We start from the raw sequence: 22,754 nt of genomic DNA, 5'->3' as shown, positions 1-22,754 counted from the left end.
TGATGCTCATAAGATCAAGATTGGATGTGTGGTCTGCAGAATAAGGGAAAAGCCGAAATTCAGAAAGTGTTTCAGGTGCCTGAATACGGCCATCTGGCGAGGGATGTACGAGTGAGGATCATCGAAGCAAATGTTGTGCTAAGTGTAGTGAAAAGCGGCACTTCACAAAGGAAATAAAAGCCCGTCGTGTGCAGCATGCAAAGGGAAAAAGCAGACCGGTCACCGGATCGGAAATTGGAAGTTGCCTGTACACCCAAAGTATACATTAAAAATTTACCGTTCAATTTGATCACAGTAGTAAAAGCATTGAAGTATATAAGTATTGAAGAAAAAAACCACGAGGAGATTTCACTTTCGGGACAGGACAGTTGGTTTTGAAAGACAAGAAAGATATAGGACTGGATGTTTATATGCGTTGCAATATAATATATATAAGAAAAAATATATAAAAAAAGAAGCTACAAACGCTGAGATGATACCATGTTTTTCCCCTAATCTGAACAAATTGCTTTGATTGCAAGGATATCTGAAATATTCAGAGAATTTCATTTTTCCAAGTTTCAAAACCGAAACGTAACACAGTTTTAGCTCAATTCTTGGGCTTTGCGAGACAAGGTAGGTACAAAGACATGATGTCGTTCATCAATTCACAGTCACCCAAGTACTGACAAAAATAAGCGAATGGAAGAATAGAACGACTGCAGTAGAAGCGTCGAATTTAGTCACAGTACTGTGAAACTTCGAATTTATTATTGGAATTTTTTGTCTCAGTGATGATTTGTCACTGACGCAGCCACTTAGTGTGATTCTGCAGAACGAATCAATCGACCTTGCATCAAACGTCATAACAACATTGGGTGCAACACTGAACACGCGAAGAATGAATGCTGATCATCACTTTAATGTAATTTTTTCAAATGCTACACATATGGTTGAAAAATTAGATGTTGAAGTGGAAATCCCCATAACATGTGGTCGTCAGAGTCATCGAAACAATTACCCATCTCAAAGCTGGGTTTCTGCATACATTCCACTCATTGACACGGTCATACAAGATTTTAAAAAACGGTTTTTCGATGAAGTTCTTGAAGGTTTCAATTTGAGTCTGCTGTTACCAAAATTTAACCTAAATTTGGAAGAAAAAGATTTAACTATACTCATTGAATGCCTAATTAGACGCTTTAGGAAAATCTTGCCAGGAAACAAAGAACTGCAAAAATGAAGCTCAAAGCAGAAGTAGCGCTTTTTCAACAACCATGGAAAATGAAAATGACTACGAGAACACAAGTGTTTTGTGCCTTAGAAAGCCTCAGTATTTGCGATAAGGATATATATCCGTCGATTCTTATTCTCCTTCACGTACTCTGCTCTTTGCCAGCCACAAATTCTAGCGCTGATCGATCCTTTTCTTCTTTGCGCCGAATCAAGACTTGACTCAGAGCAACGATGCTCCAGAAAAGATTGACCGGCTAAGTATTCCTCAACATAAACTACAAAGTTCCTGTGGAATCAGAATAAATAGCAGAAAATTTATTAAAATGAGCAAACACTATATTGATTTTATGTTGTAAATTAAATGTTAAAATATGTATAAAAAAATAAAATTATAGTTTAAAGCTAAACATTTCTTAAATCAATTACAAAATCATGGCGTTATGATCGATACGAGGCTCTATTTCAAGGCGCACATTGAAAACGCCTGTGATGAGGCGGCTACAGTGAGTGCGGTCCTGTCGAGAATCATGGCAAGCATTGTTGGCCCAGGCCAAAGTAGGAGAACTCTGCTGGCTAAAGTTAGCCAGTCAATGCTGATGTACGCAGCTCCGATATGGGAGACAGGCCTGCGTCAAAAAATTGTGTCAATAAGGCAAAGGCCGTGTCCAAGTGGGCGCATAGAGTTGCATGTGCGTTTAGGATGGTATGGCACGCGGTAATTGCTATTATATGTGGTCTTATGCCACCGAATGTAATTGCCTCTGAGTTAAGTAGAGTCTGCTGTAAAACAAAAGCCATGAATAGGCGCCTAACGGTCGACGAGAGCAAAAAGGAGAGGAAGACAAGTCTCGATGAGTGACAAAAGCAATGGGATGTGGCATATAAAGGAAGATGGACATATAGACTAATTAAGAATGTACCGGCCTGGATTGACAGACAACGCGGTGAGACAGACTTCTACTTAACGCAGTTCTTATCAGGCCATGGCTGTTTAAGGGAATAACTGCACAAATTTGGCCACCATGACGAAACATAATGTTCCTTCTGCGGAAATGCCGCAGAAAACGCAGAGCACGTCTTTTCTGCGGCTCGAGGTATGTAGTGGAGAGAAGCACCATAGAAAAGCTAACAAATGAAAGGATGACGCCCGACAACATAGTGAGTCACATGCTGCGATCACAGCTGGTGTGGGTTAAAATAAAAGAGTAGACCGCAATAGCGCTCCGAGAACTCAGAATGAAAGAAATGCAGCGAAGAAGCATAAAACCACAGGAATAACCAAGGAGGTAGGTAGTGAAGAGGCATTTATCGTTTGGTCCTGCAAAGTAGTGGTTAAAAGCTGTCCCGCAGGTCCGCATGCAAGCTACAGCAGCCGTGGTTAAAGGTTTAGTGCGTAAGCATAGTGTCCAGCATAGTTATTTAATACTGTCAGGGCGTGGTCCCGAAAGAGGTTTACTCCAGCGGACACCCTGAATCGTGCATGCTGTCAGTTTTACTCTGGCAGTTTCTTTAGCAGATTCCCCCTACGGAAAAAAATACGCGTGCACTTGTAAATATTTTACCCACCAAAACTACAAACATTGTTCTACAAAAAAAACAATCATCTCAAATAGCAACAATAGCGTCACAAGTTAATGCGACAGCCAAATAGCCGAAGCCCAAATTTATTGTAAATCATACTACAACTTCCTGAGCATGGCTTTGCCTAGAAGCGTGACGCCTCTTTTGCGGCGATGGAAAAAGCTAAAAATCATAAACTGAACAAAATCTGATGTTCATTCTGACACGTGAAGCGTTTTTTGCGGGACGATGGCAGGCTAAAAATCCTAAATTGAACAATATCTGATGTTCCTTCCAGAAAGTAAAAGTGTCAACCAGGTAAACCCGCAAATCACAGAAATAAGTGGCAATATAGCTCCTATCGATTGAAAATATTTTACATTTTTAAAATACTTTTCCACGGTTCGCACAAATCTGAGTCGATATGTATGCAAGCTCATACATAAACAAACATATGCAGGTTTGTAGGGGAAGCTGTTACAGTGCCAAGGGAAGCGATGACAATCGGCGGCCGTTCGTATGTTTTTTTTGGGCACAGCTCGGATTTTCTACCAACAGCACAATGTTGTGACGCTTTGTCGTCGCGTCAGTCCTTCCATTGACTTTTTGACAAAACGTGAAGTTCGGCCATTGGTTGTATATATAAGATGTTATCAAAACTTCTAATGCCCAAAGCAAATAAATTCATAAATAAATGTGGGGTTGAGCAACGCTGTGAGGTTGAGCAACGCTGAAACCCTTTTTCGCATAAAGCTCTTCTTCGCAAGTTTCGAACAACAAGCGCAAAACCAGAAAGTGCGAATGTTAGACGAACACTTGTTGAGAAAACGCGTAGCCGTGCGCATTTGACGAATTTATCAGAAGACGGCCGAAGTGTATCGTTTTTAAAGAAACTCAACTACCAACACCTTTTTATCTTTTTTAAAAACTAAATATCTATTCGTGTAAATTTAAAGTTAATTGTTAATCGTTCTTTTGTAATATTCATCCGTGTTATAAAATAAAACTATCATATTCTAAAATGTAAAACAATAGAAGATTGCAAGCGTAAATTTTATTTGAACAGAAAAAACTACTTCGTAAGTACGTGGGTGTAATCCCCACATAAATATATTATTTATCAAACCAATATTAATTAAATATTTAGGTAATAATACAAAAATGACTTTATTATACATTTCAACAGATTTAATGGAATTCATCTTTAAATACGTCAAATTGCACATATGTACATATATGCTGACATACTTACATAAATTAAACCATTAGTTTGTGGTTTTGATTTTTAAAAAAGGATAGCGGACTCGCATCCGCGTCTTTATTATTTTTACCTTAAGTCTAAATTAAACCTACGCTTGTACCGGGTCACGTTCCCTATAGTCAGCAGTTAATCGGATGCGCGTGTGAAGCCGCTAATATTGCTGATGCGACGTCAGCTATTGCTGGGTTTCGAGTTTCGTACTGACTTGCTGACCGATGGTGGGAATTGTCTGGAGTGCTGTGTTAACTCCTCCCCTCTTAAATATGATCGTCCTCGATCGTAGGTAGGTAGATCGTTAAATTTTATATAATTTGGAATATTATGACTTTCTTCTGGAAGGGTAACTATTTGACTAATGTTAGGTCTTATTGTCTCCTTTTCTATATATTTTATTTCAATCTTCTTTTTCCGTAATAAGATAAACATTATTATGGTGGTAGTTAAAGCTACCGATTTAATTATTATTACTTAATGCATAGGTTAGGGGTTGATGGTCTGTGAAAATGATTACTTTGGGTGAACCATACAAATAAGTTCTGAAACTATTAAGTGCCCATATTATTGCCAGCATTTCTTTTTCATTTGCGGCGTAATTTTCTTCGGCTTTACTTAGTGAACGGGATATGAATGCTATGGGTTTGCCTGATTGTTCTAAGACTGCTCCGAGAGCATAATTAAATGCATCAGTGGTGAGGTGAAAATCTTTATTAAAGTAAGGATATGCTAGAACTACTTCCTTTGAAACGAGTGAGGATTTTATTTTATTGATGGCTTCTAGTGCTGCGCTATCGAGAGTTATCTGCTTTTTACAGGATGCATTTTTTGAAATGCGTCCATCCTCCCCCCTTAAAAGCGAAGTAAGGGGCTTTGCTAATTTAGCATAATCCCTTATGAAGCGGTGGTAGTAGCCGGAAAGGCCAAGGAAAGATCTTATGTCTTTCAAAGTTTTCGGACATGGGAAATTTTGTATAGCTTCATTTCGGAAGAATTCGCACTTGTCCAGTTGAACTTTCATATTTGCTTCTTTGAGAGTGCGAAATATTTGTTCAATATTTTGGAGATGGCTTTCTTCATCTTCGCCGAAAACAATTATGTCATTAATGTAGACATGGCAGATTTTACCTATATAGTTTCTTAGAATATCATCTAAGGCTCTTTGAAATATAGAAGGAGCGTTTTTCAGCCCGAATGAGAGTCGTGTAAACTCATATTTGCCATTATTGACAGAAAAGGCTGTTTTTTCAATGTCAGATTCTTTTAAAGGAATTTGATGGAATCCACTTTTTAAATTCAATACGGAAAAATATTTATTATTTCCTAATTGCGCAATAATTTCATTTATTTCGGGTATGGGGTATTTGTCGGAAATAGTAACATTATTTAATTTTCTGTAATTACGGGTCTAAATTCTTTTCGCCGGAGGCGTCTAATTTTGGAACAACCCAAACTGGTGAGTTGTATGGAGAACGTGATGGTCTTATTATGCCATCTTTGAGTAAGGTTTGGATTTCCTTGGTGACGAATTCTCTCATGCCAATAGGGTATGGATAATATCTGGTGTAAACGGGTGTACCTGAAGAAGCCCTGATTTCGCCTACTACGGTAGTAGTGTAGGTTAGTTTTTCATTTGGATCGGAAAATAACTGAGAATATTTGTTTGCAAGTTTTTGAATTAGGAATTTCTGAGAAGGTGTCATGTGTTCTGTCCTTACGTCAATACTGTTTACTGTAGGAGAAAAGCTTCTGTTTTATTCGTATTTCTTTACCGTTACCGAATTTAATTATGTCATCGCGAATGTTTATAGTTGCATTGTTATTGTTGGTAGGATAAAAAATTTCAAATTCGAGTTATCTATTTGAGCTGAATTAATTATTGTATGATGGGTAATTTGAATCTTTCCTGCTATGGAGTTTGCAATAAAAGCTTCTTCATTAGGAATTGGTTTTACACAAGTTGTGGTTGTATGTAATTTTGCTTGATCCTGTATCTATAAGTACTTTTAAAAATTTCCGTTCTTCGTTCTAAATAGGCAACGAAGAACTTTTCATCCTAAAAATTAATATCTATGTAGTCGGGTTGGCTACTTTCTTGAACTGGTTGTTCGATTTGTTCGTTGTTTAACATTGCTTCGTATTCTTCCTTTGTCGATGTCAAGATTTGTTCGTCATGGTGGTCATATGTGGCCTGTTGGTCATATAGATCTTCTCTACCGGTTTCTATATAGAAGTTGCTTTGTTGTTTGAAAGGCACTTGTGGAGGGCAATTTGACGGTCGTTTCCAAGCTTGGTTATTGGGTGCATTTCTATTCATATAGTTAACCGCTTTTGTATGTAGGGAATGGTCTACATCCATTGGCTCTGGACGCGGAAGTTCGAAAGGACGTGGGGGTTGTGGCCTAGCGGGATGTTTATATGTTGGCCGAAAGTTTGGAGAATTGCTATAGTTAAAATTTGGTTGTTGCCGTTGCTGAGGCACGTAGTTCGGTTTAGATAAATATGGCTTAGGAATGTAAGCCAATTGGGGGTAGAATTCGTTGGTGGCCTTTTTAGGCGGAAGAGGTGGGAGAAAGTCCTGAGCTTTTCTAACGTGGGAATTATTATTGATCGCGTAATGCGATCGAAATTTCTGGTTTTCTAACTTAAGACATAAGTGAAGAGCTTGAGGGAGGTCAACGGGTTCTCTCATGCCAAGGAGCCTTGGCAAATCGCCATTCAGTCCTCGAATAAAAGTGTCAAGGGCTTTGTCACGATAAATTCGTGTGAGTAAATGCATGGATTCAGCACCGATTTCCATGCAACCAAGTTTATTAAGAATGAGAGATAGGTGTGAATATACCCTTTGGTAAAATTCCTGAATAGTATGGTTTGAAATAGCCTTCCAATCTAAAGGTGTGTTATATGATTCGAGGGCAATGTCTGCGTTGCCCACGATTTTGTTTCTTACTACGTTAAGGATTCCGTAGTATTTTGGCGATCCTCTTTGAGGTTCGTATATTTCCAAAATTCTGTCCACGCTTTTCTTCCATGAACTGAATTCTCCTGGATTCCCAGAGAATTCGCGAAGACATCTTACCACGTCAGGGATTTTGTCTAAGTCGTTTGGATTAAGCGCAGCTTGGACTATGTTTCGTCCTTCTTGTCTTAAAATGTTTGTGACCACACCACTTATAATATTGGTTAATTGTTCCAGATTCATTTCACCAGAATTCGGAACAGGATGGGATGTTTGGGTATTGCCTGCGGTGGGTGCGTTTAGCACAGCAGGTCGTATGGGATTGTTTGGCATAATTTTATTGGATATTTTGAGGATATTATTGTTTTTAGTTATATGTCTTTATCCTCTGGAGGGTCCCTTTGGTGGTGAATCTCAGAGTTGGACTGTAGTTATTAAGAACCGGTGGGTCCCCCGTTAGGTGGTGAATCTCGGCTCTTTCGTTCTTATAATATATTGGCTGTACAAGCCGTTCTTATTTTGTTTATAGTTTATAATTCTCTGGTTTTTAATTATCTCTTTCCACTTTCTTCCAAATGTTTTATAAATTTCCTAATTTTTTAATTAATTAATTTAATATTTCTTAATCTATATGCTTACTTATATCTAGCCTCCTGGCGCAAGGGGTGTCGTCCCGTTTGCTGTCCTACTAGGGTCCCTCGTTGCGACGTGGTGGAGGGCGCGTTTCCTTCCTATCGGATCCTAACGCTTTCAGTCCGGTGCAAGGGGACAGCTTCCCATCAGGATATCTTTGGTCCTTCGACGTTATTATTCTTTATCCTTTGGGGCTCCGGTAGCCGCTTTTGTGTATTACTCGGTATTGTAACTTTTACTCACTCGGGTAGCCTTACTTTCTAATTTTCAGGCTTTCACTACCTTCGCGCGCGGTCCCTGCTCGGGCGCCAATTAAACTATTAGTTTGTTGTAGTTTTGATTTTTAAAAAAGGATAGCGGACTCGCGTCCGCGTCTTTATTATAAAAATGTTGTCTTAAGACTGAATACAATTTTTACCTTAAGTCTAAATTAAACCTACGCTTGTACCGGGTCACGTTCCCTATAGTCAGCAGTTAATCGGATGCGCGTGTGAAGCCGCTAATATTGCTGATGCGACGTCAGCTATTGCTGGGTTTCGAGTTTCGTACTGAGTTGCTGACCGATGGTGGGAATTGTCTGAAGTGCTGTGTTAACTCATACAGGGATAATTTGATGCCCAACTTATTCCAGTATGAGAGCGCCTCAAAATAAGCGTTTTTTATAACATTTTCCATTGTGGCCAGATCGAACAAAATAAGAGCTTTTGGGCATTTAAATTAAAACACCCAACATTTATTACGATTGCAAATTATTATATATTGTACTTTTAATATATGGCGAAACTACTTAAGGGGCTATACCAGTGTGACGCATGAAAAATTAGGCGATTTTCGTGATTTTTTTAAAAGAAAGTACTACATTGAATGTTTCGACGTTCTATGAATGTAATAAAGTATATTTTTAGCTGTATTAAGTTTTTTTTTTACAAAAATATTAAAATATAACGGACTTATGTGCTGTCTACGGAAGTGCCGAAAAAAAGTGCCTCAACTGCTGGCATGATTCCAGTCGAATGAGTAGCTGAAACAAAAAAAATCAAAATGTTTATTAAACTTAAATATATTTTCTATACAATGAACTACGATCTTTGAAAAATATGAAAAATTAACAAAATGACGTAATTTTGAAAAAAAAAAATCGTTTTTTTTACGAAAAAAATGGTCGTTTTTTTAATGCCAAATTGACAATTTTCAACCAATCAAAAAGATCGTAGTCCATTGTATAGCAAATGTATTCAACTATACCCAGTTTTAATTTGAAATCGATCGGTCAATTTCTGGTGGAGTTATGATGTCAGCAATTTTGAAAAATGTCGTTTCGAGAAAAACGCGTTTAAAGTTTCACTTGTATATGTTTGCACCTCTGAGCGGTCGCTGTTTAGAACGCTTTCATTCAAAAACTATTCAAGATACGACCTTACCAAATCACAGGATATTTTTGAATATATAAACTATCGAAAAAGCAAAACAAAAAAATACTTTTTTTGAAAGTGTCACACTGGTATAGCCCCTTAAATCCTTTTTTATGATTTCATTGTATATTAAAACAAAAGACTTTTGATCTTTCAATACTTAATAAGGTTAATTAAGCCTGCTAGTTCTCAATTAATAAATGTTTTTAATCATTGGTAACTGAAAATTAATGATACTATGCATCAAATTGCAAAACGTTTAATGAAATATATTTTCATTTCGCATGTTCTTTGATTTTCATTGTTGTACTTCTTTGTACATCTTTTATAAGTGATCCTGAACGGCGGCAGCAAGTTCCTCCGCTCACATACATTTTGGTATAACTTCAATCTGGCTGTTCCAGTCATTCCAATTGCAAAACGTCAAAACCTACCCAATCCAGTCAACTGTCAAAGTTCGGAAGGTGAGCGGCTTTCACATTTCCAGTGACAGGAGAGTTAGGGATCTCTTTATCTCTGCTTACATATGTGCTTTGATATCAAAAATATTCAGGGGTGTTGAGGAATGTGATAGTTGTCGGAATCATAATTGAAACCGATCAAAAAACGTAGTAGGTGTCATGAATTCAGATATTATTGGTTTGATATTCGAAACAGAATTCGTATTGGTTTTGGGTGTCACGGAAACCAATTTTATCGGGTTTGCTGTCAGGAACAAAACAAGAGGATAGTCGCACACAGATTTGAAATGTAAGTTAAGAAATCAAGTTATTTTATTGTTACGAATTGATTTATCTTTATTTCTATAGGAAAAAACATAAGAATAAAACACGAAATGTTTTAATTACTGTGTGTATTTGGAAAAAAATGCTGATATGTAAGGGGGGAGGAGCCTGATTTAGAGGCTTAAAAAATCATTTTTTTGATGTTTTTTTTGGGAGGGAAAGAAATATTGATTAAAGCGAAATTTCTAGGGTTTATAGTTATATATTTAAACATCACCCGAAAATTTTTTGGATACGAATTCTTTGATATTCTTCCTTAGGGAAGCAATTGCCCGATGTATCTCGCGTGTGCATTTGTCTGACGGCGGGCAGTATGCAGGTCGCAATTTCGATCGGAAACAAAAAAGTCAAAGAGATTCATATTTGTTATTAACTTATGATCACGTTGAACTAGGAAAATTTTAAAAGAAAGTTTAAAATTCTAAAATTTATTATAATTTGAATAAAATATGGTTTTTGACCAAAAAAATTTTACTTTATGTTGTTTAAACATATGTTCAAACTTAACTTTTCTTAGTTTTTTAGTTTAAATAGAAGATAATTTAATGCCAAAATAATAAAGTTCGCCCCAATTCCATACGTTTAGTTTTTTTCAATCTTGACCGCCAATTAAGAAAAATCGTAAAAATGAAAAACCGAGTCAAACCTTTTGCTTTCTGCCCAAGCGCTCATATATGTATCTGCCAGACGCTCAGTCACTATTTCCCTTCTAGCTTCGACAAAATTTCGAATTCCCATCTATAACTTTAGGGACATATTCTCAGATAATTTTTGAAGAGATTTAAGTAAAAAAAAAAATCAATTTTTTGAAGCTTCGAAAGCAGGCTTCCCCTTAAAGAAGATTTACAAAACGTAATAAACGTAATTTAACACCCAAATACGTCTTTATTCATTCGATAAATATTATCTCTTAAAATCTTTCTTTAATTCGTAACCCATTAAAAACTTCAATAGGATTGCTTTCAAATATATTCATTAGCAAGTTTTGTCACATTAGGAAATAGCTGTAAATAATTGGTTATTACCCGCAAACTCACCCGTTGTTTTAATGACGACTGCGTTGACCCGTATAGCTAGTTGGCTGTTGATGCGTATATGCGCACGGATTGATCGAGAAGAAGGCTGGCGCCGTCCGCCAGTCCCTTTGTTGATTGTGTTTGGTGTCCTCGTGTGTGGTGTGAAAGGTGTGGTGTAGATGATGATGAGTTGGTGTGTGTGGGAAGAATATGGTGTAGATGTGTGGAGTATGATGTGTGGATGATGTAGATGGTGTAGTCGTGTTGAGTATGGTGTGTATGTGTGGGGCGTAGCTTTATTGTATTAAGAGGGGGGTCAGGTGCTCATTTAGCCATCCCGTCCCCCCTAAACGACTGTTTAGCCTAAAAAGCGCTGCAGCTCTTGCAGCGTTGCCACAACGCTGCATGATTCCGTAGCAACTCCGACGAGATGATGACCCAGGCTGTCGACGCCGCAGTGATGTTCGCTCCGCTGGTGGTGTGGCACGAGCTTCGAGGTTGCGGAATCGGGGTATGCACCACGATGGATGAGTGACGGATCCACTCGCGTGACGAGCTGCGGTGTAGCAGCGTGTGGTGCGACCGGTGGCACATTTGGCACAACCCACGTGACTCACACTCGGTAGTGGCATGGTGTGCGACAGGCAGTTAATGCAATGCCCGTGGGCCTGAGCAACTTGCTGCCGTTGCAAAGGCCGCATACCCCTAAATATTCCACAATGGTGGAGACGATGAGGGCGTCGACAGATGGGACACCTTATCCGACGGATCTCCGTAGTCTGTGATGGGTTTGGTGGTGGTCGCGTGCCACCACGAGGTGCGGAGGGTAGGACCGCTGCAGAGCGGTTGCCGGCTTTGGTGCCGGCGTTTGCTACCACAGTTCGGGGCGTTGGAGTAGGCACGGTGCGTGGCGCATTGGTAGCCCGAGCTGTTGGCGTGGTTGCGACTGGTGTCTCTACATCCATGGTGATCTATGTATAAATGAGATTGTCAATTAGAAATCTGTCATACAATTAGATATTGGCAATCGTGCCACGATATGTGGCATGAATGGGCCGTCGTATGGATCGGCCATTTTTTGTTAGTTTTCTTTACGGTTTGTTATTTTCGGACGGTTGTTATTTTTTAACGGGTTGTTAGTTGCGTACTTTCTCGTGTTTTATTGGTTTCATTTGGTTCGTTTATTATGTAGCGATAATACCGGTTTATTAATGAGGTGTTCGGATTCGCGATCATCGGAAGTTGGCAGAAAGCATAGCTTCACGAGCGGTCGGGTTAGTGTTCCGTTTTGCGTACGGAGATCCACGACTCGTATGTGACCGTCGGAGCCATAATGGAGAAAAAACTTTTCAATGCGGCCAAGCCGCCACTCGGTGGGGGTAGAACAATCATCGTGGATGAGGACACAGTCTCCAAGTTTGAGGCGCCTGTTCAGGAGTTTTCCAGCGGTATCTTTTGTGGAGATCCTTTATATATTCATTCTTCCATCGGCGGCTGAAATCATGATGGAGGATCTTAATTCGTTCCCATCGATTTAATAGGGATAGCGACTCCACGCCTGGCTCAGGAATGGCCAGGATGGGTGCTCCCTTTAGAAAATGCCCTGGAGTTAAGGCGGTGAGATCTGAGGGGTCTTGCGATAGTACTGTGAGTGGCCGTGAATTGAGAACGGCTTCAATTCGATTTAATAACGTCGTGAACTCTTCGTAATTGAATTTATAATTTCCAGCTATTAGTTTGAAATGGGTCTTGAAGCTTTTTACAGCTGATTCCCATAAACCGCCCATATGAGGAGCGCTTGGGGGTATAAATTGCCAATTGATACCTTGTGGGGCGTACTTTTGTACGATGTCGGATGACACTTGGTTTAAAAAATCCACAAATTGCCTTTCTGTGGCTCGTTGAGCGACGAAGCGAGCAAATGCCGCGAGAAAAGCCTCCGTCGTCAGATTACTACATAGCTCAAGATGTACTGCCTTTGTCGTGAAACATACAAAGACAGCCACATAGCCTTTCATGAGAGTGGGAGACCTTAACATAGACGCCTTTACCTGGAAAGGCCCAGCAAAATCAACACCTGTTATGGTGAAAGGCAGAGCGAAATTGCAGCGTTCCGGTGGAAGTGCTGCCATAATCTGCGTTCGCATCTTCTGCTTGTGCATAGTGCAAATCTTGCACGTGAAGATGCACTTCTTGATTTGCGGCTTAAGACGGGGGATATAATACTCCTGGCGTACCATCTGTTGCATGAGACGATGTTCGGCGTGTAGCATTAAGATGTGGATGTAGTGGAGGAACAGTGTGGCAAATGGTGACCTCTCTCAGATTATTATGGAATGGCGTTCGTTGTATGTTAGGCTCGAATTAGCGAGCCGACCATTGGCAAGAAGCAGACCTTTCGTGTCCAGAAATGGGTTGAGGACTAAGAGTGAGCTCTTTTTATCAATCGGCTTCGATTCTCTTAGTAGCGATATATCGCGGCTGAAATAGCGCGCTTGTGTATATGTTATTAGTGCGACCTTTGCCTTTTGTAACTCTAGGTGCGTCACTGTGTTGCATGGGAAATTATGTGATCCCTTAACTTTACTTTTGAGTTGTTCTATAAATTTGAACATATAAGCAACTACTCTGAGAGCTCTTGGAAACGATGAAAATCGTTCAAGGATGTCGGTATCATCCAATAATGTGTGAAAGGTGGCGATTTTTCGACCTTCTGGTGCGATAATGTCGGGGGCCATTCCACCAGAGAGTGGTGGTGGCACGGTGCAGTGGCTTGCACCCTCTTGTACCTAGATCGGCAGGATTGTCAGCACTGGCTACGTGACGCCAAGTGGCTGATCCCACTAGGTCAAGTATTTGAGACGTTCGGTTAGAAATATACGTCTTCCATACATGTGGTGGTTTTTCCAACCAGGCTAGTACAATTTCGGAATCGGACCACATATATAGTTTGCATTTTGTCATATTTAAATGCATTTGCACCATGGCTACTAATTTTGACAGTAGTAGTGCGCCACATAACTCAAGTCGTGGGAGACTTATAGTTTTCAAAGGTGCCACCTTTGCTTTTGCTACTAATAAGTGGCTTGTGGTCGTGGTGTCACTTTGCGTGCGCACATAGATAGTAGCGCTGTATGCCTTTTCTGAGGCGTCACAAAAGCCATGTAATTCGACTTTGTGTTCGGGGGAGTAGTTTACCCATCGTGGAATTTGTATCTGAGAAATATCATTCAGATTGTTTGCGAACTGGGACCATTTTTCTAAGCGAAGAGGTTTCACTTGTTTGTCCCAGTCGGTTCCATCTAGCCATAGTTCTTGTATTAAGATTTTCGCTTGGATCATAATTGGCGAAAGCCATCCTGAGGGGTCGAAAAGTTTTGCCACCGAGGATAAAATCTGTCTTTTCGTTATGGCTGATAATGCGGAAATGGACTCTGTCGTGTATGAGAACTGGTCCGATATCCCATTCCATTGGATGCCTAATGTTTTTGTTGTACTTTCCTTTTCGAATATAAGGAAATTAGTGTCCAACAAATTTTCGTTTGGAATATTTTTGATTATATTTGGGTGATTTGCCGTAATCTTTTTTAATGGAAACCCTGCGGAATTGAGGGCTTTTATTATCTGCACAGTTAACGCCAAATGTAACTGTTTTTAGTTTGAAGTCGCGTAAAGGACTGGTGGGGGATCTTCGGAACATAATACGTTGAAAATCTTGGTCGTCTTTATGTACGACTATTTGCCGATACATTTTTTCAACGTCCCCATTGAATACGTATTTGAATATACGCCAATTTAAAATCAGAAGCATTAAATCTGGTTGCAGTATGGGTCCCGTAAATAGGATATCATTTAGGGAATTCCCTGAACTGGTGGTTTTCGAGGCATTAAAAACAACTCTTACTTTTGTTGTCTTTTTGTCTGGCTTCACTACTGCGTGATGTGGCTGATAAAAGGAGTAGTATTTGCCGTTGACGATTTTCTCCCCTGGGGTTACTTCCTCCATGTGATTCAAATGGAGGTATTCTTCTAACACACCACATACTCTGATTTGACCATCATACTCTGATTTGAGTTCACCTTTTTTAAGTAAGTTTCTTTCCATACTTAGAAACTGCTGTATTTCAGAGGTGCGAGAGTGACCTAAGGCGAGTGTGTTAGGAAATTGTTGCCTAAGTGGTAGTCGTACGACGTACCGGACTGTTTTCTGATCTAGTAGTTGTGGCTTTGTAAAAATCCTCACAATACTGATCTTCAGGGGTTGTGACTCGATAAAGTGGGGAGTTCTTCTAATTCCCAAAATTTTTTCACTCAGTGAATTGAGGTACTGCATTTGAGACTTCCTCAACTTGAGTTGTTAATGTTGTAACTGGTTCCGCAACTAGTCCGCTTAGGACCCATCCGAAAATGGTATTTTGCGCCAGAAGTGTTTTGGTAATTTTCTCAATACCTTCCAGAATAATTTGTGGTATGAGATCGCTGCCTAATAGTAGATCTATTTGAGCGGGGGTGTTGCAGTTTGGGTCTGCTAGCTTTAGGTGTGAAACCTTTTGCCAATGCATGCTATTTATATGATAGCTTGGTAGCATGTTGGTTAATTGCGGTAAGACAATAGCTTCTGCTTTTGTATGCGCTTATCCGCTTTGGGGAAAAGAGGGTAATGGGGCAGATTTTATTTGAGTTTTGAACAACTCTTCCGCCCATTCCCGTGATTTCAAAGTTGGCCAGTTTTGTTGGTAACTGTAGCCTGTTTTGTGCCCTAGACGCTATAAATGATCGCTGTGATCCTTGGTCTATTAAGGCTCTGAGTTTAAACAGTTCTCCTCGGTGTTCGATGGAGATCCTACTGTGATTTTCGCTATGTAGCGATTGGGTTTTTAACGCCTTCGAGCAGCATGGTGCTTCTTGGCAGTTTTCAGAATTTGTTGTTGCAACTAATCCTGTTGCTCTTTTTACGATTGCGCTGTTTGGGGGTGAGCTGGAAAAATTTGTTATATGTAACATTGAATGATGTCTTTTATGGCAGTAAACGCAATTAAATTTGCTTTCGCAATCTTTAAGCGTATGCGCATGTGACAGACAGTTGGTACATAATTTTTTCGTTCTTACGAAATTGTTTCGATCGCTAACATTCATTTTTTTGAATTTTTCGCATGATTTTAGTTTGTGACCTCCTCTACAAAGTTCGCATGACGTTTGCTTATATTGTTCAGAAGTGAATGATTGATTTTTAAAAAAACTTCTATTTAAATTATTGTGACTACTTGCTTGGGGTCTATTGAAGCTTCTATTGAGGTCGTTTTGAACGTTTTTCGACTAGTTTTTTATCTACCCTTTCTGCAATTTCATATTGGGTAGTAAGAAATTCTCTCATTTGCTGCCACGTTGGGCACTTTCTTCGCGATGAGAGCGATTGTTCCCACAAAAGTAACGATTTTTCTGGTAATGCAGCTGTGCATATATTTACCAGAATGGGGTCCCAATTATCTGTGGGAATATTCTGTGTCGATAAAACCGACAAGCAATTTGAAACCGTGGATTGAAGCTTTATGAATTCTTCACTGGTTTCTTTCTGAATTTTTGGTAAATTCATTAGTATCGCCACTTGCTTGTCGACTAATATTCTCTCGTTTTCGTAACGTGCTTTAAGAGCTTCCCAAGCAAAATTGAAATTTTCGTCATTGAGAGCGAACTGTTTGACTATTACGCCTGCCTGACCTTTGGTTTTGTATCTGAGGTGATACAATTTCTGCGCTTGTGATAATTTAGGATGGTTTATGAACACAGCTGTAAACATGTCCCGGAAGGACGGCCACTGTTCATAACCACCATGAAATATATCTGTGTCGCATACTGGCACTTTAAGGTGAATGCCTGAACTTGCCTCTTGGGCTTGTCTTTGTGGCAGCTCTACTCTCGGTTGTGGAGTAGGTGCAATTGCTCTTAATAGCTTTAGTTGATCAGAAATCATTGCCTTTGTGTCTTCGAACTGGTCTAGGCAGTGTTTTCGCATACTTGGTGTATGCCGAGGATTTAAAATTTTCCGGTAGATCTGAGTCGTCAGATTCTACGATTGCGTCATATGCCGCTTGGAGACGTGTCCAGAAATTGTCTAAATTATCTTTTTTGATTTCTAAGACCGATTCAGAATTGTCTTGAATCGGTGAAGATGAAAATCGAGTGCAGTATCGTATCAAACTGTCACTCTCAGCAATGAATTTTGTATAAGTAATATCTTTTTACCCCTCTTTAGTTTTTGTAGCACCTTGCTTTGAGCGTTCAGCCGGTGTACACGGACTTTTTTCATCTGTAATCATTTTTGGAACTTTTAGCAACTGAGTTGTTTTAGATTCCTTTGAGTCTGAGCTCATTTAAAAGATGTATATAACAAATTAAAACGTCTTAGTGAAAACTAGACTTGTAGATGTTTTGAAAATATTTCGTATATTAAATGTTGAATAAAAGACTCTTTGTATACAAGAGTCTCAAAAAAAAAAAAAATCAATACGACCGATGGGTTTTTGATAAGTCGAGAATCAAATAATGTTTTCGTTTATATATGTATATTTATGTATATGATTAGACGAGAACTCTTAAGTAAATAAGAGTTTTGAATGAACTTGATATGACGAGAAGCTTTACGTATTTGATAGTGTGTGTAATCGCGAACTCTTTTAAGTTAATATGAGTTTTGAACGAAATTTTTAGACGTGAACTCTTTTAAGGAAATAAGAGTTTTCAAGTAAAATATTACGCGTATGCAGAATATCGCTTAAATTTGATTTAATTATTTATTGTTGACCGGAAACCTTTTATATTTTTAATTTTTCTATATATATTTGTTTTATATATTTTGTATGTCCAAATGTCCTATAGGGTATACCTATAGGTGGATATTTTATTTATTATGTGCTAATGAGCGCTCGTATTAGAGATCACTGCACTTTGTACATATGCATGTATGTACATATGTATTACGCTTTTGTTTTTTACACAATCCTGCTTGTTTTTGTTGTTCCAAAAATCAAGGGGTATTGCGGGAACTATGCCAATGTGGACTTTGAATATATTTTATACGCAATCCTGCTTGGTTTTGTTGGCCAAAGCCCAAGGGGTATCGCAGAATATATGCCAATGTGGTCTTTGAAGTAGTGAGCGTATCTACATATGTGACACTACACTTATGTACAAATATTTTAGTATGTTATATTTTATATTTATTGCTGATTTTAAGTTGTACCCGATGCCGATAGGGTATATTTTTTAGAAGATTTTGTATATATGTGTATGCGACCGTGTATCTGTATATAGTATATATACACTCAGTCCTTTTTTTACGCGACCTCTTTTTACGCTATTTCACTTTAACGCGGTTATTTTTGCAGCGCAAATTCCTTTTTTTACGCGAATTTCTCACTTTAACGCGATTGCTTTTTTTCGTTTTTTGCTTGGTCTTAAACTTGCAGCAGAATTGGAAAATTATTTTGTAGCAAATGATACTGATGCCGAACGTGCACGAATTTTTCAAAAAGAATTGAGTGTCTGCATGTTAAGATATAAAGAACTACATCGGAATTTATTGGGTCCAAAAAGAAGCATTCAAACAAAATTAACTGAATTTATGGTGCAAACTCAGTCGGAGACGCTAAGTAAATCAGAACATCATTCCACAGTTCTTACTATTGATTCTGATACAAATTCTAATGATATCAGTGCCGGCCATCAAAATAAGCGGATAAAAATAATTTAAACTACGGACAATGACTGTGATTAAACAGCATTCAACGGTTTTTTCAATAAATCTACCTATTTTCCATTTTCTTCTCTTTTATATATGGTTTTTGTTTTTTATTTTTTATTTTGTTATGAATGAATAAATCATAAGTCTGAAATTTGAAACTTATTGTATTGTTTTTGAATATTTTTTTGCGCGAATATTTTGTTATACGCGATATTTTATATATTCGGATCCAATTTGTCAGTTAATATTGGAAAAGTAACCATTTTAACGCGATTTTTTTTTTACGCGATTAGTGGCAGAACCGATTAGTTTTGACCCGTATAGCTAGTTGGCTGTTGATGCGTATATGCGCACGGATTGATCGAGAAGAAGGCTGGCGCCGTCCGCCAGTCCCTTTTGTTGATTGTGTTTGGTGCCCTCGTGTGTGGTGTGAAAGGTGTGGTGTAGATGATGATGAGTTGGTGTGTGTGGAATGAATATGGTGTAGATGTGTGGTGTATGATGTGTGGATGATGTAGATGGTGTAGTCGTGTTGAGTATGGTGTGTATGTGTGGGGCGTAGCTTTATTGTATTAAGAGGGGGGTCAGGTGCTCATTCAGCCAAGCTGGTTCGAATATTGGTTTGACGTATGTTCGAAAAGACGAAAATCCAATCAGATTCTGTGACACCATTTCAAATTATAATTGGTTTGCATTTCTGGCAGCTAAGCAATTCTGTCTTGCATTCCACAACACCCCTGATTTAGAATATCTATAAATTATATCCATAGTCGTTTGCACATTGTAAATATGCAAATCTGTTTCTAAACATTGAAATTAGCATTATTTTTCTCATTTAACACTGAAATTGCTCAATTCTGCCATTTTCGACCCCATCCCCTCATGTTAAATATTGTGGTGAAATCCTCTAATAGAAAGAGTAACTCTCCAAAAAGAGGAACGTTTCGACAATCAGCACACTATGAACCTTCGCTGTAATTCACTTTCTCTGGTAACGCCTTTGCAAGGATCAGAAAATTTAGCAATCCGTGCACCGTAAAAGAGTTTCGTAGGACAAATGATTCCCCCAAATATATACATATGTAAATACATAAATGTATATGTATACATTTGTGTTAAAATTACAAAGTAACAATCATAAATCATTGACAAATATGGATACAGTGTTTAAAGTTCTCAAGATGCATACACATGTAAGGCATAAGAAAAATATATAGGCTAATTTCGGGCAGAACCAAACATTAGACACCTCATAAGCATTAAAAATATTAATAATTTTAAATATTTTTCAATCATAATTTTTATTTAAAAGCCTTTTCATATATTAAACAAACAAATTTAACTTCTGCTACACCAAAGCTACTATAGCCTTCACAGGTGCACTTCTTATAGCAACCATATGTATAACTTTGAAAACGTAAGCAATTTATTTGATATAAACAACAAAAGTTACGTAATACGGAAAAAAGATTTTTCATTAAAAAATGTATATATCTTGATTTTGATTTCTTAGTTTGAATTACATCTATACGCTACAGCGGTTCGATCTAAAATATTGTCAATTTGTGTAGCAGCTACTCTAACAAATGAGCAGGGAAGAAAAAAACGTCTACAAAATTTCAATATCAATATAATGTAAAAGTTTTCGATACAAGAACTTTGTTTAAAAGAGATACAAAATTTATAAGAACACGCGCTCTTAAATATAAATATATTTTGGTTTTATTTTGACAATATACATAAATTACGGCACTTATAAATTTTAATATCAAAATGTTTTAACGTTTAATTTTAATAAAATTAAAGGCCAACAAGCGGGGCGGCGAGAATATACTCAAAGATGATTTGATTTTTGTTGACGACGAAGTTTCCGCACATCGATGTCACAAAGTAGAATCGCGGTAGAAAAGCGTAGGTGTCGACCCGGCGCAGTGCTTAGGCGAATGTCCAAAGTAGTGATGATGCAATCCTTTTGTTAGTTAGATAGTTGTCATCCTGCTGTGGTGAAAAGCAATTTGTCCCCAGGTGTGTTGTATTAGTGCATGTTGTTTTCCGATGTTGAGTGTGGTGTTCGCCTCAGGGGAGTTGAGTTGTGCTAGGGTGCGCCAGTTTTTCTCGGATAGAGCTGGGGAGGCTTAACTCATTTAAACATACTGGGCCCCCTAGGCAAATTTTTTGCCTAGTATTACACGTATGTGCAATATATGAGATTGCATGCATAGCGGAGTACTTCTGTAGTGTACTCGAGGGCGCAGAATACCTGTAAATGAATAAGAAACTATATTTTACGGATTTATGAGTTTGTAACTGCTTTTCATAGCTGTTATATTTGCGGTTGTTCCTTTGATGGGTTTATATTTGTGTTCTTATTTCAAATTTCATTACCATCGGCTTGTTAAACTAGTTTTTTATTATTTGCCTTTTCTGCGTTATCGGCTTATGAAGGATGGTAACTCCACGCCTGGCTCAGATGTGGCCAGAATGGGTACTCCTTAGCCCTTCAGTTAGGACTATGAGATTCGAGGGATCTTGCGAGAGAATGGCCGTGAATGGAAAGTTCTTCGCAATTAATTTGATGCTTTGTATAGCTGATTCCCATAAATGTTGCGTCAGTAATCATAAGTGGCGAAGGCCACCCTGGGGGTCGAAAAGTGGCAGATATTTTAATTTTTATTATTGTCAGATTGAATTCTGACTTTGGTTTTTCTACCTTTATGTGGGGTATTAGAAAATTGTGGCTCTATTGGTTGTCGTACGACATACCGGCCATTATTTGATCGAGTGGTTGTGGCTTTAGAGAAGTGCTCACAATACTGATCTTTTATAATTTTGTTTGTTGTTGGAAGTTTCCTTAACTTTTGCAATTTCCTTAATTTTGAGTTAAGGTATTTATTTGATTTTTTCTCAACTTGAGTTGGTGTGGTGGTAACTAGTTCTGTAACTAGTCCACTTTGTGTTTGGATGTGCAGCGTTTGAATTTTTGTGCCTTTAAGCAACATGGTGTCTCTTGGCAATTTTTACAGTTTTGGGTTTCGGGATTAGCTTTTGCAATTAAACCCGTGGTTTTTTTAATATGCGCAATTTTTTGGAGTGATAGCGGATAAGTGCTATAATGAAGCATTGTATGGTGTCTTTTGTGACAATGGAAGCAATTAAATTTGCTTTTGCAATTTTTATACGTATGCGCATGTGACAGACAATCTGTGCAAAGTCTTTTTGACCTGACAAAATTATTTCGTTCGTTAACTTTTAAGCTTTTAAACCTCTCGCAAGATTTAAGTTTATGCCTTTTTTTACATAGTTCGCATGACGTATGTTTTCGTTGTTCGGATGTGAACGATTGCGTTTTATGAAAGTTTTTGTTTAAATTTTTGTTGCTTCTAGCTTGGGGCCTATTGAAGCTTCGGTTTTGGTCGTGTTTAATGTTCTTAGTATTAATTATATTTTCTTCTAACCTTTCCGCAATTTCATATTGGGTGGTGAGAAAATCTTTCATTTGTTGCCACGTTGAGCACTTTTTTCGTGATGAGAGCGATTGCTCCCATAGAAGTAACGACTTTTTTGGTAATGCGGCGGTGCAAATGTTTACCAGAATTGGGTCCCAGCTGTCTGTGGGAATATTTTGTGTCGACAGAATCGACAAACAATTAAACAGTGGATTGTAGTCTTACAAATTCTTCACTTGTTTCTTTCTTGATTTTAGGCAAGTTTAATAGTGTCGTTTCTTGCTTATCGACCAGTATACTTTCGTTTTCAAATCTCGCTTTTAGAGCTTCCCAAGCCAAATTGAAATTATCGTCATTAAGAGCGAATTGTTTTACTATGGCGCCTGATTGACCTTTTGTCTTGTATCGGAGGTGATACAATTTTTGTGCTTTTGATAATTCTGGATGATTGATGTAAACAGCTGTAAACATGTCCCGGAAGGACGGCCATTCTTCATAACCTCCATTGAATATTTCTGTGTCACATGGGGGCACCTCGAGATGGATGCCTGAACTTGCCTTTTGACTGTCTATTTGTGGCAGCTCTACTCTACTGTGGGGAGTAGGTGCAATTGCTTTAATGAGCTTTAGTTGATCGGAGATCATAGCTTTTGTTTCTTCGAACTGGTCTAAGCAGTTTTCGTAAGTATCGTAAGCCGATGATTTAAAATTTTTAGGTAGATCTGAATCGTC

The sequence above is a fragment of the Bactrocera tryoni genome, unplaced genomic scaffold (assembly GCF_016617805.1).
Source record: "Bactrocera tryoni isolate S06 unplaced genomic scaffold, CSIRO_BtryS06_freeze2 scaffold_7, whole genome shotgun sequence".
Taxonomy (NCBI): Eukaryota; Metazoa; Arthropoda; class Insecta; order Diptera; family Tephritidae; genus Bactrocera; species Bactrocera tryoni.
This window is presented reverse-complemented; position numbering follows the sequence as displayed.